This window comes from Rattus norvegicus, chromosome 5 (assembly GCF_021556685.1).
Source record: "Rattus norvegicus strain SHRSP/BbbUtx chromosome 5, alternate assembly SHRSP_T2T, whole genome shotgun sequence".
Classification (NCBI taxonomy): Eukaryota; Metazoa; Chordata; class Mammalia; order Rodentia; family Muridae; genus Rattus; species Rattus norvegicus.
In genome coordinates this window covers 151,740,310-151,756,629 of record NC_141538.1, presented here as the reverse complement: position 1 = coordinate 151,756,629, position 16,320 = coordinate 151,740,310, and the positions used below count along the sequence as shown (strand labels likewise).

Below are 16,320 nucleotides of genomic sequence, written 5' to 3'. Positions count from 1 at the left end.
GGCTTCTGGTTGGCTGGCCAGTTCAACTTCTCACCAGTCTTTGCAAATATGAAAACAGGAACCTCAGTTTGCAGAGGCCTTGAGTCCTGAATAGGGTGAGGAATTCAGTGCTGTGTGACCCTTAGAGACACACAGAGAATGACAGAAGGGACCAAACCCCACTTCCCTAGAGAAGGCCGCATAGGAGGCAACAGTATTGGATGACTGGACGTCAGTGCTGATGGACGTAAGCGTTAGGGAGAATCTCGAAGATCCGTGCATAACTCCTTACTTGCCAGTATTTATCATTCAATTTTCCACTAATCTGTGAGATAGAAATCTCCTTCATGGTAGCCCCAAACTGGGACCATACAAATGTCACTGCCAGGAGATAAGAAATGTGGGAAATGTCTGTGAGTTAGGGATATTCTCTCTCTCCTCTCTCTCTCTCTCTCTCTCTCTCTCTCTCTCTCTCTCTCTCTCACACACACACACACACACACACACACACACACACCACATTGCTGACATAAAAACTGATGCAGAAGGAAGACGTAAATCAGAGAGTTGGCATGAAGTGTTTGACATAGGGGCAAGTCACTTCCGGTCTACCAGTTCCCCCTCTGTAGATACGGACCTCTCTAGACAGGTGTGGTGGCATGTAACTTTAATCCCAGCACTCTGGAGGCAGTGAGAGGTGGATCTCTGTGAGTTCCAAGCCAGCCTGGCCTACAGAGTGAGTTCCAGGACAGGCAGGGCTATGTAGAGAGACCCTGTCTCAAAAAAAAAAAAAAAAAAAAAACAACAACAACAAAACCCCCCAAAAACCAAAACCAACCAACCAAACAAACAAAAAACCCAAAACCATAAATAATTAAGTAAACAAACAAGTTAAAAGAAGGTACCTCTGTCAACTGGGAAGGATGAAGAGAGTCACACATGGATTTTGGAGAGATCCCTGTGGCAAATTGACACAGTGTGCTGCTCCCAGCAAAGGCCTGATGGCAGGCGTTCCCGAAGTATATCACACTACCTTCTGGGGCAAGGGACTCAGAAAATGAGTCCCATGGAGTATGGTGGCACTTCTGCCTACTCTAAGAGTAGCAAGGCCGGTTCTAGGCATGTTCATGAGATGCTCTTGCAGTGCTATGCCAGGAGGAATGTGTCCAAGCGACTGGTAGAAACTGTTCAGCCAGGTGGGGCACGCCATTAATCCTGGCACTTGGGAGGCTGAGGCAAATGGATCTTTGTGAGTTGGAGGTCAGTCTGGTCTACAGGATGAGTTCCAGAACAGGCGGGGCTATGTAGAGAGACCCTGTCTCAAAAACCAAAGGAAGAAAGAAAAGAAAAGAAGCTCTTCAGCCAGGCGTGCTGCCACTGCCTGTCATCCCAGCACTCGGGAGGCAGAGGCAGAAAGATCAGGAGTTCAAAGCCATCCTGGGCTATAGGAGACTGTGTCAATAACCAAACCAACCAAACAAGCAAACAAAAACCATTGTTCATGGTGGCCTCAAAAAGAAAATAGAAACACCACTGACGGGAGATACAGAAGTGCAGAAAATCCACACAGAGCAATCTTTACAGAGCATAAGAAACAAGTGGGGACCAGAAGTACGGCTAAACCATGCTAGTGTGACCCTGAATGCGAACGGCCAGTCCATAAGTCCATGTGAAAGCGGTCCTCCTCATAGAGTCCAAAGCCAACCAGAATTGCTATGTTTAGGCATTTTATTAGGCTGAATCATACGGCATTGCTGTTCTTTGGGCTACTTTGATATAAAAAACTGTAGCAAATTCATTTGGTCCAGCCCATTTTATACAACAAAGAAAGAAGACTAAATGGGTCAGACGAGATGGTTCACTGGGTAATGGTGCCTGCAGCCAAGGCTGATGTCCTGAGTTCCAGTCACGGAAGGAGAGAACCACGGAACTTGTCCTTGGACTGCCACCTATGCTTCATGGCATGTCCCCTAAATGAGTAAATCGATAGGTGAATGAATTCCGTTGTTTTTAAATTTTGTGTCTACGTGTGTTAGGTATATGCACGTGAATGCAGGCGCCCACAGAAGCCAGATGCGTTAGAGTCCCCTGAAGCTGGAGTTACAGGCAATTGCGAGCTGCCTGATGTGGGTGCTGGGAATCAAACTCGGGTCCTCTGGAAGAACAGTAGGTGCTTTTTTTTTTTTTTTTTTTGGTTCTTTTTTTCGGAGCTGGGGACCGAACCCAGGGCCTTGCGCTTCCTAGGTAAGCGCTCTACCACTGAGCTAAATCCCCAGCCCCCAGTAGGTGCTCTTAATTCAGCCGTCTCTCCAATCCCTGCTGTTGTTTTGAGATAGGATCTTACTATGTAGCACTGACTAAACTCGAACACTCAGTGCCTCTGCCTCCCAAGTATTGGGGTTAAAAGTGGACATCACCATACCCAGGTAAATAAATATTTTTTTTAAATTAGAATGATAACTGAGTAGGGGTCACCTATAATCCCAATATTCAGGAGGCTGAGGCAGGAGGATCATGGGTTTACGGTTAGTCTCAGCTGTTTAGTGAGATCCTATCTCAAAAGAGCAGGATGTGATCTTATTTCCCCAAAAGAGGGTTGTTTTAATTATTTTTTCCTGTTGTGATTTTCAAATGACACTAAGCAGAAGGCTTGAGAAAGGCAACTTGAGGGAGAAAGGGTTTATTTTGGCTTAAAAGTTCTAGGGTTTGGCCCGTCATGGTGAAACCATGGGAGCAGCTTGAGGCAGGTGGTCACATCGTATACTCAGGAAGAAGAGAGCAATGAACACATGTTCAGTGTCCCGGCCAGGGAATGGGGCCACCCATGGTGGACAGGTCTTCCCATCTCAGTTAACCTGACGTCTAGCTGATCTCTCAGTCATGCCCAGAAACTTGTCTCCTAGAAGAGTCTAGTTCTCATCAAACTGACGATTGAGATTAACTGCCCCAAGTGTTATATGGAGTGTTTTAAAATAAACTCAAGGTCACTGAGACTCAAGCAGATACTGTTCATTGTGACATTTTTTCACAATTACCAAACAACCCAACTGTTCAATGCGAGATGACTGGATGAACCATATATGCGAACATTGTTCAGTCACAAAAGGGAGACATTTCTGATTTTACACCATAGATGAACCCTGAAAACCTGTATGTTAAGTAAAACAAGGCATATAAGGAAGGACAGACACGGTAGGTTTCCATTAACATGAAACATTACTGTCTGGGTCTATATCTCAGTGGTAGAGTCTGTCCTCAGTGCCTCAGGCCCTAAGTTCGATCCCCACTACTGCCTAAAATAAAATAAAATGGATATGTGAAGTAGTAAGAAGAGTTGAAGTCACAGAAGTAGAAGGAGTGGATTCACTGCCAGATTGGAGGTCAGGGGCACCTATTGCTTCTTAGGTACACAGTTCCGTTCAAGTGATAAAAACATTTTTGAAATAGAGGTTGTATAATACTATAAATGGAGTTATCACATTTATTTTTTTTTTTTTTTTTTTTTAAAGATTTATTTATTTATTATATATAAGTACACTGTAGCTGTCTTCAGATACACCAGAAGAGGGCATCAGATCTCTTTACAGATGGTTGTGAGCCACCATGTGGTTGCTGGGAATTGAACTCATGACCTCTGGAAGAGCAGTCGGGCGCTCTTAACCGCTGAGCCATCTCTCCAGCCCGAGTTATCACATTTAAAGTGATGCTTCTAAGTGCTTGAAGGGGTCCAGGGTGACAGCTTAGGGTGACAGCACTTGTCCCACAAGCCTGAGTACCTGAGTTCAAATCTCCTTCTCTGGCCTCTGCATGCACACAGAGGCCTGTTTTCCTAGATGATTATATATCTCATCATGCGCACCACATAGACACACACATGCATACCACACGCACATATACACACCACACAGACTCACACACCACACAGACATGCACACACATATACACACCACACACACACAAATACACACTACACAGATATGTACACACCAGACACACATATACACACCACACAGACACACACCCCACACAGACACGCACACCACACACACATGCACACCACATACACACATATACACACTACACAGATATGCACACCACAAACACAGAGACACACATGCACACCGCACACATGCACATCATACACACATGCACACACATGCACACCACATACACATATGCACACACCTGCACACTACACACATGCATACCACACACACATGAAAACCATACATACACATGAATGTGCATCTTCTTTTATTTTTTGTTTGTTCTCATTTTTATAGTTGAAACATGCACAGCACACACACACACACACACACACACACATGAAAACAGTACATACACAATGTACACCACAAACACACACACACACACACACACACACACACACACACACAGAGGACAAAATAACTAAAAAGTAGGTTAAGCCAGGTGTGCAGAAAGCTGGAAAGCAGAGTTTCAGGTCTGAGAGCAGCTCTACCTAAATGGTGAGTTCGAATCCAGCCTGAGCTATGCAATGAGACCCTATGTCAAAAACTATAAAAAATGAGAACAAACAAAAAAAAATAAAAGAAGATGCACATTTGTTTTGTTTTGTTTGTTGAGGCAGGGTTTCTCTGTGTAGCTCTGTCTGTTCTGGAACTTGCTTTGTGAACCAGTCCTGAGTGCTGTGATTAAAGATGCACACACACACACACACACACACACACACACACACACACTCACACACACACACACACACACTCACACACCAATGCCCAGCTAAGAATATGCACAATTTCACTTCTTGTTAAAGCAAACAAAACAGAAGACGGCATTCTGGAAACACAACAGGGTGTCTCACTGGCCTAGAGTCCAACAACGCAAAGAACAGAACAGGCTTCTGGGGTGAAGGATTCAGATTAACACCCTTGCTCCTTGAGTGTTTTTTTTTCTTATAACATAAAACAAACACTTTTAAAATTTATTTTACTTTGTTTGTTTGTTTGTTTGTTTATTTTGGAGTCAGAATCTCATGTTACCCAGGCTGGCCTCAAACTCGGGCTGAAGGTGATGTTGAACTCCTCCTTGCACCTCCTACCCTCCATCTCCAAGTGCCTGATTAAAACCTGCTTCACTTATGCTGTGCTGGATAGAACCTAGGATTTCATGCATGTGGGTGAGCACTCTACCAACTGATCTACAGGCCTAACAGAAAACATTTTTCTATTTTAGTTAAAGATTCCCCCCATCACCCCAGTATTAGCTCTAAACCCCAGGGCCTTGCACATGCTAGGCAAGCATTTTACACTTCAGAACTCAAATGGAGTTTTCATTTTTTTTTTTTTTTTTTTTGGTTCTTTTTTTTCGGAGCTGGGGACCGAACCCAGGGCCTTACGCTTCCTAGGTAAGCGCTCTACCACTGAGCTAAATCCCCAGCCCCTTTCATTTTTCTTCAAAGCCAGAGCATGCTGGGGACATCCTCTACCCACCCGGTCACTGCTGTCTCGGGTCACAACCTGGAGCCCTGGCTTTGTGTACAGTGCCTCCTGACCTTATGCCCGATAGCTTTGACCTCAGGCCATTGCCCAGAACATATGTTTTTAGCATCATTTCTCTGCTATATTTGATTATACTTTTCCAGTCACCTTCTCTGGTCTCCACTTCAGGCGTCTGGCTTTGTGGTCTTCTGACAGAAGAGAGATGTATCAAGTTCATCTAGATCTTTGATTCGTGCAACTGGATGGCAGAGAGCTTGGGGCGGAATGATGTTAAATTAGGTTGTACCTGTTGGGTTTCAGGGTCGCGAGGCAGTCAAACACATTACAACTGTACACACGGATGGCTGTTTTGGAGCGGACACGCAGCTACTTTGGGGCTCAGGGGACTGTAGATGGACACCATAATCAGACTCTGCAAGCCTCCCTGAGTCCTACCTGAGGGCTGCCTGCCTCTGTTGTATTCTCCCATAGGAGCACTAGGGGGCAGCACATAACAGTGGAAATGCCCAGAGTTGGCTCACCGGCCCTGAGTTGGAATTCTGGCCGGGCGTCAGTCCACATGCTGTGTGAATACAGACCTGAACTTCAGTACTTCTCATAGAAGACGGGCTCAGCTTCGGCTAAGATAGCACATTTTTTTACAGGGTGAACTCGGAAGCCAGAGGCTTTGGACTGTGCCCAGCTCTGTTACTTACTGGATTTCTGAATTCGGTTAAGCACAGAACTTCTCTGTGCTTCTGAAATATCTGTAAAGTAGTAGGTGGTAGCACTCTAGCCTTTCCCTGCTTGCTGCTCCATTTTCTACAGTTCCAGTTGCCTGGGGCCAATTACAGTTTTACAGAGAGATTTCAGAAATAGAGACCAGTATGCTGTCTTACACTGTAATCCCAGAATATCCAAGAGGCAGAAGCAGGAAGATTGCTGCAAGTTTGAACGCAGCCTGGTCTTCATCATTCTGGATCAGACAGAGTTAAATAATGAGAAATGTCCCCCCCAAATAACCACACACACACACACACACACACACACACACACACACACACACAAAATCAAAACAAACAAAATCAAAACAAATTCTAGAAATAAACATTCCATGAGTTTAAAATGTTGGGACGTTCAGGGCACTCGCAGAGGATCAGAGTCCAGTTCTCAGCACCCACGTGGCAGCTTACAAGCATTCGTAACTCCAATTCCAGGGAATTTGGTGCCTTATTTTGACCTCCACAGGCACAATGCATACATGTGGAGCAAGTACATACATACATACATACATACATACATACATACATGTGGGCAAGACATGCATACACATAAAATCAACTAAATAGTTTTAAGGGCTGTAGAGATGGCATTGTAGTTAAGAGCACTGGCTGCTGTATCAGAGGACCCATGTTTAATTTCCCAGGGCCCACAGGACTCTACATAGCTGTCTGTAACTCCAAAGTCCTCTTCCAGCCTCTTTTGGGCAGAGGGTACACAGGTCTACATATAGATACGCAAAACACCAAGCATTGAATAAAATCTAAAAGATAAAAAAATATATTTCTAAAGAGTTTTGAAAAAATTAAGTCTTGTGTGTGTGCGTGTGTGTGCATGTGCGTGTGTGATGTGTGTGTGTGTGTGTCTCTCTCTCTCTCTCTCTGCAGGTGCTCATGGCGTCCAGAAGAGAGCACGGGACACACTGGACTTACAGGTGGTTTTGAGTCACCAACCAACATGGGTGCTGGGAACTGAACTCTGGTTCTCGGCAAGAGCACGACTCCATTGAACCGCTGAGCCATCTCTGCAGTCGATCTGTGCTTTTAGGTCAGGTGCTGCTTTGGGAAGCATGAGTGCCGCCCTCTGCTTCGTCCTGGCCCTTTGACACAGTGTGTATGCTACCCTCTCTTTAGTCACCGGGCAGCCCCTCAGACCGACGGTCTCCATGTTGTAGAGCTTGTGCTGAAATAATTCTTTTTCTTATTTGCAGCCCTGAGCTACAAGCACAGCAGTGCTGCCTGTCCAGGCAGGCCAAGCAGAAGCTGTCAAGTAAAAGGTGTGTAAGACGAATTACCTATTCTAGCCTGTATAACGGGCACACGATCCAGGTAGTTTATTTACAAGCTGTGAGCCTGGACTGGGTGGTTTGGGAGCTATTCTGACTTATATCTCAGCCACACGTACCTTGTTACTCGCTGTTTCTCCTGGTCATGTGCTCAAGGTCCATCTCCTCTCACGGTGGCTTCCTCCTTTCTTTCTTGCCTTCTTCCCTTTCTCTACCTCTCAGCCTGTGACCCCCTCCCCAGCCAGGTAACTGAAAACCCGCCTACCTCTATTTATTGCCCAACCACAAGCTTTAGCTCTTTCTTTCTTTCTTTCTTTCTTTCTTTCTTTCTTTCTTTCTTTCTTTCTTTCTTTCTTTCTTTTTCCCCGGAGCTGGGGACCGAACCCAGGGCCCTGCGCTCGCTAGGCAAGCACTCTACCGCTGAGCTAAATCCCCAACCTCAAGCTTTAGCTTTTTATTGACCAATTAACTTGGGGAGCAAAGTTACATAGCATTCGAGGATCTCCTCATTGGGGGCAACCAGATCTTGGGGGCTGGGCAGTATCTAGCATTTGGATAGATAACAGCACCAGACCGACCCCAACAAAAGAGAACATTGAAACTGGGGATGGTGGTATCCACCTGTGATCTCAGCACTAGGGAGGCTGAGGCAGGCGGATCTCTGTGATTTTGAGGCCAGCCTGGTCTACAGTGAGTTCCAGGGTTCTGAGGGATGCCCTGTCTCATCACCTCTCCTCCACAAAAAGCTGTGAGTGCGCTGCTTCCTGCTCCCGATGCCATGCCTGACACATTCTGCTGTGCTTAGCCACCACTGTGGACTCCCCTACAACATGGGACTCCAGAATGGACTCTCTCTTCTATAAGTGGTCTTGGTCAAGGTGATTTATCACGGAACGGAGAAGCGTCTAATACAACCTCCCTTTGTAGACACAATTTCCACACATCCCAGGCTGACCTTTAAGTCACTGTGCAGCTGAGAAATGACCTTGAACTTCTGAGCCTCTTGCCTTCATCTCAAGTGCTGGGATTACAAGTATGTACACGGGTTTATAGATGCTGGGGATTGAACTTGGTTGGCTTACATTATTTTCAAAACCTACTTTTAAAAAACTTATTTATTTTATATATGTATACACTATTATTATATATGAGTACACTATAGCTGTCTTCAGACACACCGGAAGAGGGCATCCGATCCCATTACAGATGGTTGTGAGCCACCATGTGGTTACTGGGATTTGAACTCAGGACCTCTGGAAGAGCAGTCAGTGCTCTTAACCACTGAGCCATCTCTCTAGCCCCTCAAAACCTACTTTTAGTAAGCGTCCTTAAATGCTTTAACCTCCCTTCCAGCACCCACCAGAGGCAGTGGAAAGGAAAGGTTATCAGGATACAGGAAAAGTGGACCTGTTTAGAAATGGTTCTTTGGGACAGATCCAACCTGCCTGGTCAGGATATAGACCAGTGGATATAGACTGGTCCAGTTCAGTAGTGTCAGGACAGCAAACACAATCAGTAGTGGTGTCACGACCCAGCAGAAACAGCCAGGCCTCCACAGAATCTGCAGGAGTCAGCAGGAGAGGTCAGGACCAGCAGGAACACCAGGAGAAATTCTCTGCCATGCCTCTTTCAACAAAGAGAATACGAAGACTCAAGACCAATGTTGTGTTGCGAAGCTACCTATGCGAGCCTGCCATCACTGTCCGTTGAGTCCTAATGTTACTCCCTCCAAATATCACGTGTCCTCCTTGGCCAGTAAAACATCATGTGAGTGGGGTTGGGGATTTAGCTCAGTGGTAGATCGCTTGCCTAGCGAGCCCAAGGCCCTGGGTTCGGTCCCCAGCTCCGAAAAAAAAAAAGAAAAAGAAAAGAAAAAAAAAATCATGTGAGTCTCTCTTAGCAAAATCATCAGCTGACATCACTCTGCCAATCAGCCAGAGCCTATGGAAGCAGTGAGAGGCTGCCAGAACGACAACAGAAGTTTTTTGGTGTGTGTGTGTGTGTGTGTGTGTGTGTTTTCTTTCTATGAAGTCACTACCAATGATGACCATTAAGGAATGGCAAGGTGTATCAATACCATTCAGTGTCGTCCACTGTCTGCAGGGTCCTTCTTTTTTTTTTTTTTTAAGATTTATTTTAAGATTTATTTATTTATTTATTTATTTTTGGTTCTTTTTTTCGGCGCTGGGGACTGAACCCAGGGCCTTGCGCTTCCTAGGCAAGCGCTCTACCACTGAGCTAAATCCCCAACCCCTATTTATTTATTATATACAAGTACACTGTAGCTGTCTTCAGACACACCAAAAGAGGGCATCAGATCTCATTACAGATGGTTGTGAGCCACCATGTGGTTGCTGAGATTTGAACTCAGGACCTCTGGAAGAGCAGTCAGTGCTCTAACCACTGAGCCATCTCTCCAGCCCCTTGCACAGTCCTTCTTAATGTCATGTGTCCTTTTAAGTATTTGCTTTGGTAAACATCCTTTCACCTGTGTCTGCTTCAGCAGAACAGTTCTTCCAGTGTCTGCTTTATAAAAACATCCTCTTACCTGTGTTTGCTTCAGTGAAACATTTTTTTGGCATAACTGACTTTCCAGAGAAAGCAGAAGTTTCCACTTCAGAACGCAGGACCTGAGCAATTGGGATAGAACCTGGTCCCATCTGCCCTGCCTTTCTGTTTGGAGGGTTCTCCTCTCCTGACATACTCAGTGCGTGCTTTTTTATGGGGCCACTTAAAGTCCATTTTCAGAAATGGCCTTATCATACTGTCCTGGCCAATGAAGCTATCTACATTCAGATGTTTTCTGGCACTTATGGACAAAAGAAACCCTAAATGGATTTTAGCCTATGGCTACAAGTGTCTGCAGATGAGCCCATTAAGAACCAAAAAAAATCTGATGAAGGCTTCAACCGCTCAAGCTCCTCATCCCAGCTCTTTGACATTGTGCTTCCTGTGAACTTCTCATTTAGGTGAGTGGGTGCGCTCTCCTATTTTTCCGTGAGCCTTATTTCTTCAAAACCACATTTGTCTGTAGTGGTAAATATTATTTGGACTCAAATAAAAGGCACAAAACTTTTTTTTTTCTTTTTTTCGGAGCTGGGGACTGAACCCAGGGCCTTGTGCTTGCTAGGCAAGCGGTCTACCACTGAGCTAAATCCCCAACCCAGGCACAAAACTTTTATATTTATCATAAACCTTAAAGCACTAGAGCTGGGCAGATATCAGCCCTCTGCTATTTTTTCTCCTTCCTGTCAATAACCCCGAGTTATCACTTGCCATGTTCTGCCTGCCTGGGCAGCTCCTACTCTAACTGGCCAGCCCTCATGGTCAGCACCCGTGATCCACCTACCCCAAGCCCAGGAACCGAAGCTCCACTTCCTCTCTTCTGCTCAGCCACCAGCCTCAGCGTCTTTATTCAACCAAAAATTTTAAATTAAGGAGCAAGGTTTGCACAACAAAAGCTGATACATGTGAGAGCTCACTCTGAGGCAACTAGAACCTGGGGTCCAGAATTTAGCATTATAATACATAGCAACAGAACAAACCCCAACGTTTATTTTGTATGTCTGTGAGTTTATTGTCTCACATTGCTTAAGATCAGTAAGATGAGGTCGATTCCTCCTCCACAGGCAAAGCCTCTTCATCTTCTGTGCCTGGGGGCCAAAGACTGCCTCAGCTTTTGATGCCATGGAGGCCACAGGAGCCTGGGACAACTGCTTGGGTAATAGACTTTGGACTAGACTCTGTCATTTTAATTGATACACAAACCATTTAAATTACAATTTAACCTTCTCGGGTCTCTAAGGAGTTTGAAAGACTAGTGAGGGGCTGGAGAGATGGCTCAGAGGTTAAAAGCACTGACTGCTCTTCCTGAGGTCCTGAATTCAAATCCCAGCAACCACATGGTGGCTCACAACCATCTGTAATGGGATCTGATGCCCTCTTCTGGTGTGTCTGAGGACAGTTACAGTGTACTTATACATATTAAATAAATAAATCTTTAAAAAAAGCCTAGAGAAGAAAGTAACTCTTTAGAAGTATAAAGTTTAGGAGCTAGAGAGATGGCTCAGCAGTTAAGAGCACTGACTACTCTTCCAGAGGTCCTGAGTTCAATTCCCAGCAACCACATGGTGGCTCACAACCATCTGTAATGAGATCTGACACCCTCTTCTAGTGTGTCTGAAGACAGTGACAGTGTACTTACACTAAATTAATTAATTAATCTTTGGAAAAAATAGAAAGTTTAAAGTTTATGCAAGTCTGAGGATATAGAAGCTTCTAAGAAAGTGTTTGAGGGTCTAGGACGGTGTTTTGAGGTTGGTAAATGCAAGTTATGAAGGTTGGAGGATGGGAACCTTGAGTGGTGACAGGAAAGTGATTGAAGGCACATGGGTATAATTTTAATTTTTTAAAGCCTATTTTTAATGATGGTTCTTAAATGCTTTAACCTCCCTGGTAGCCCACCGCCCACCAGAGTTAGTAGAAAAGAAAGGATATGGGAGAAGTGGACCTGTTTAGAAACTGTTCTTTGGAGCGACTCCTATTTGAATTGTCTGGAAATCAGTGGTTCAGTTCACAGTTAGCAGGCAACAGCAGCCCCATTTCATGGATACGCCAGCAGTCCTGTTTGGTAGATTCAGGATATCAAACAGCGATCAGCAGGAGGGACCAGGGCCAACAGGAATGTCAGGAGAAGTTCTCTGCTGTGCCTCTCTCAGCAAAGTGAAGATCAGCAAAGACGTAAGACCAACAAGCACTGTATAGCTAGCTCTGTCAGCAAGCCTAGCCTAGCCTCCACCACTGTCTGTCGAGTTCTTTTTATACTTCCTCCAAATATCACATGTCCTCCACAGGTCTTATCTCAGCAGGTGAGTTTGTCTCAGCTGACGTCACTCTGCCGTTGGTCTGATTCTGAGGAAGTGGCAAGAAACTGTAGCACAACACCAGAAGTTTTTTGGAGCTTTTTTCTCTCTATGGAATCCCGACAAATGCAGCTCAACTATACTGGGTAAGATGGACCAATGCATGTGTGTTGTTAGTAAAGAATCCTTCATCACGTGTCCTTTCACGTGCTTGCTGTAGCAGAACATCCTTTCACCTGTGTCTGCTTCGGTGAAAACGTTCCTTCATGCATTTGCCCTGGCAAAACATCATCTAACAAAACTGAATTTTTTTTTTTTTGGTTCTTTTTTTCGGAGCTGGGGACTGAACCCAGGGCCTTGCGCTTTCTAGGCAAGCGCTTTACCACTGAGCTAAATCCCCAACCCCAAAACTGAATTTTTAAAGAACACGTAGGTTTCTACTTCCCATGAAAGGAAGAAAATGCATAAGATTTCTTCCCTTCCCTGTGCTACTGTTGCATTGAGACTTCAAAGATCAGAACTTTAATATTAATCAGTGGCAATACTAACACATCTGAAATCTATTTCTTTTTGTAAACTTAAGAGGATTTTTATAAGCTTTGGGGAACTCACTTGGTTTCACCTCTCACAGGTCAAAGGGACTCCAGATAAGAGCTGTCAATCAACATGTTTCCCTCCCCACCTGCCTATTCCTGAGGGTGGGGTCTATTCCCCTTTCTCTGGTCCTGAGACCTATTCCCTCCAACTATCATGGGCCTAAAACTTTCAAATGTGCACCCAATAACTTTAACTTCTGCCAGATATATATCTGTTCCAGCACCCTACCAGGTCCAGGCGTTTCCTAGAATCTGCATCCAGGATAGGGCCAAAGCAGTCACTCACAGGCATTCTGGCCTAGCCTCACATGGGCTACCCTCAAATGGACCCACACACTTCTACCTCCAGATGGTCCCACAGCCTAGACAGTAGTGAAACAATCAGCTCTCTCAGGACTTGACTAGCATCCAAATTTTGTTAGAATCTCCAAAGAAAATGACACCCTAATGTCAGCAGGAAGTTCTCGTGGATGATTATATCGCCCCTTATTCATGTATTATCAACAAAAGGCTGGCATGTTTGGTTTTAGACCCTGGACAGATGGCTGAGGTGCATATTTTACATACCAAAGCAGACCTGGCCTCTAGGTTATCCCAGCACCCCTCAATCCATACCTGGCAAACTCCACCCTCTTCCTGAACTTTCCACCCCAGGTACTGGCTTCTCTTCCTCCAGACTCCCCCTAGAGGCTCTCTCCAGACATTTTGGTTCTCCCTTCTCTCTTTTCTCTTCTTTCTTTTTCTTTTCCCTCCCCCATTTTCCTCCCCATGGTGACTTCTTTCCCTGACCTTTCTTGGGACCAGTGAACTCACCCAAGAGCGTTTCCCCAATGGAATAGCCTTTTTATATATTCTAATCTGGCTTGAATTGGCTCATTTCACCAGCAGAGAAATAATTTATCGATGTTTACATAAGTATATGCCTGCCTTTGCCTTCTGTCACATTTGAAGCAGGTTCTGTTTGTTGTTTGATGCTTGCCCACCAGGCTGCTGTCCTGTGAGCCTCCTCTGGGGATTCTCTTGTCTCTGCTTCCTGTCTCACACCGAAGTGAGGTAGAGAGTTACAGGGAGAGACATATGTAGACAAGGAAACCACAGTGAGCTCCCTGAGACAGTACATCCTATTCCCAGAAGACATTGCAGGAAGGCACAGGTGCATGTGTAGGGTATCTAAACAAGCCCAGGAGGGGGAAGGGGAAGACCTGGGTCCCTGTAAAGCATTCAGCCCAGAGTTTGTTTAGCAGACTCCGGTTAAGGGCAGCTCCCATGCTAGAGGAAGCTGTTTACACTGAAGTTTTTCTTTCGATTTTTCCCAGGCTGGGCCTTCTCTTTTTTCCCTAGTAGTCCTGTGTGAATCCTATTTGGTGGGCTCTGCAGTTTTCTAGGTGACCACCAGCACCGGGTTATAGGAGTACCAGGATTACTGATACACTCTGACATGCTCTGACACACTCAGCTTTACACGAGTACTGGAGGTTCAAATTCAGGTCTTTGTTCTTGCATGATGAATGTTTTATCCACTGAACTCCCCCTGGCCACAATCTTGCTACCTTAATAATCGTGTAGCCAAGGGTGGTGGCAGACACCTACAGTCCTCACGCTTGGGAGTCAAAGACAGTCAGGTTGCTGATAATTTGAGGTCAGCCTGGTTTTCAGAGTAAGTTCCAGGCAGCCAAGGCTACAAAATGAGACCCTGCATAATTAAAAATAACAAAACAACAAAAACCCAAAATGAAAGAAAGAAAGAAACAAACAAACAAAGAAAAAGAAATGAAGGAAGGAAGGAAGAAAGGAAAGAAAGAAAGAAAGAAAGAAAGAAAGAAAGAAAGAAAGGAAGGAAGGAAGGAAGGAAGAGAGTTTTTTCCCTGAGTTATTTTGTCTGATCAATCCATGGGTGCACCAAGGGACTCCCAGACATAGCATCTCACCCCAGCTGAAAGAAGCCCTTAGGAACAATCTCCAGCCGTGTACTGTTTTTTCCCAGAGTCTTCTGTCACCCACGACTACCTCGAGCCACATAAGCAAGGAGCCGAATGGAGGGAAGTGAGTGGAGTGTGGTCTCTGCTCCCCTGTCACGACAGACCCAAAAGCAGATGGCAGGGGCAGAGCCGTGGGCTGGCACCGGCGCCGACTGCCTGTCGAAGCATTTCAGGCAGATGGCAGGGCCTAGAAGGCAGAAGCGGATCCAGTGTCGCTGGCCAAAGTATCACAGCCTTATTGATGCTGGGTACATGTAAGAAGAGATGAGAGGAGTGATTAGGGGACAAACAGAGGAATTGTGGGTATGGATCCCAGCAGCCATGATGGGTGGGGAGGATAGAGTGACGTTTGAGAGCCCTGGGCAACAGAAGGGCTTACAAGGTTTGTCTTGCTGGGCATCCCGGAGCTAAGTGAATGGACTTTTCTAGGTTCTCAATTTGTCTATCAGTCACATGAGATGTCAGATTCAAAGTCACCTCAAAGAGGCTCCTCATGATTGTGCTCATGGGACAGCAATTAGTGCTATCTACAAGCTACTTTGGCATAGCTCTGGTTTTAATCCTAGCCCAAAAGCCAGCAGTGTTTGACAGCTTACGGTCATAGCACTACGGGTTGACTGATTCTTATGAAGAGGAAGAGGAAAAGGGGGAGGAGGAAGAAGAGGAGGAGGGAGAGGAAGAGGAAAAGGAGGAGGAAGAGGAAGAGGAGGAGGAAGATGATGAGGAAAAGGAGGAGGAGGAGGAAGAGGAAGAGGAAAAGGGGGGGGAGGAAGAGGAGGAGGAGGGAGAGGAAGTGGAAAAGGAGGAGGAGGAAGAGGAGGAGGAGGAAGAAGAGGATGAGGAAAAGGAGGAGGAAGAAGAGAAAGAGGAGGAGGAAGAGGAGGAGGAGGAGGAAGAGGAAGAGGAGGAGGAAGAGGAGGAGGAAAAGGAGGAGGAAGAAGAGAAAGAGGAGGAGGAAAAGGAAGAGGAGGAGGAAGAGGAGGAGGAAGAGGAAGAGGAAAAGGAAGAGGAGGAAGAGGAGGAGGAAGAGGAGGAGGAAGAGGAAGAGGAGGAGGAAGAGGAGGAGGAAGAGGAAGAGGAAAAGGAAGAGGAGGAAGAGGAGGAGGAGGAGGAAGAGGAAGAGGAAGAGGAAGAGGAGGAGGAAGAGGAGGAGGAAGAGGAAGAGGAAAAGGAAGAGGAGGAAGAGGAGGAGGAAGAGGAGGAGGAAGAGGAGGAGGAAGAGGAGGAGGAAGAGGAGGAGGAAAAGGAGGAGGAAGAAGAGGAGGAGGAGGAGGAAGAGGAGGAGGAAGAGGAGGAGGAAGTGTGTGTGTGTGTGTGTTTCTGCTATGTGAACTTTGCTTGGGGAGATGAACAAATGTCTACTTGTTCAAAGGGCCCCAA

The 16,320-nt window shown here is 45.7% G+C and overlaps 1 long non-coding RNA gene across 3 annotated transcripts; it reads left to right on the top strand.

Annotated features, from left to right (window-relative positions):
• Positions 1-7,105: 7,105 nt before the first annotated feature.
• LOC120103102 (uncharacterized) lies at positions 7,106-16,100 on the top strand. 3 transcript variants are annotated; one of them, XR_015621204.1, is made up of 5 exons: positions 7,106-7,265; positions 7,429-7,494; positions 11,133-11,224; positions 12,357-12,511; positions 14,946-16,100. It is a non-coding gene; the product is annotated as an uncharacterized LOC120103102 (long non-coding RNA). The 3 variants fall into 3 exon arrangements; XR_015621205.1 differs by lacking the exons at positions 7,106-7,265; positions 14,946-16,100 and adding an exon at positions 12,997-13,874; XR_015621206.1 differs by lacking the exons at positions 7,106-7,265; positions 11,133-11,224 and having other exon boundaries at positions 14,946-15,875.
• The last annotated feature ends 220 nt before the right edge of the window (positions 16,101-16,320 follow it).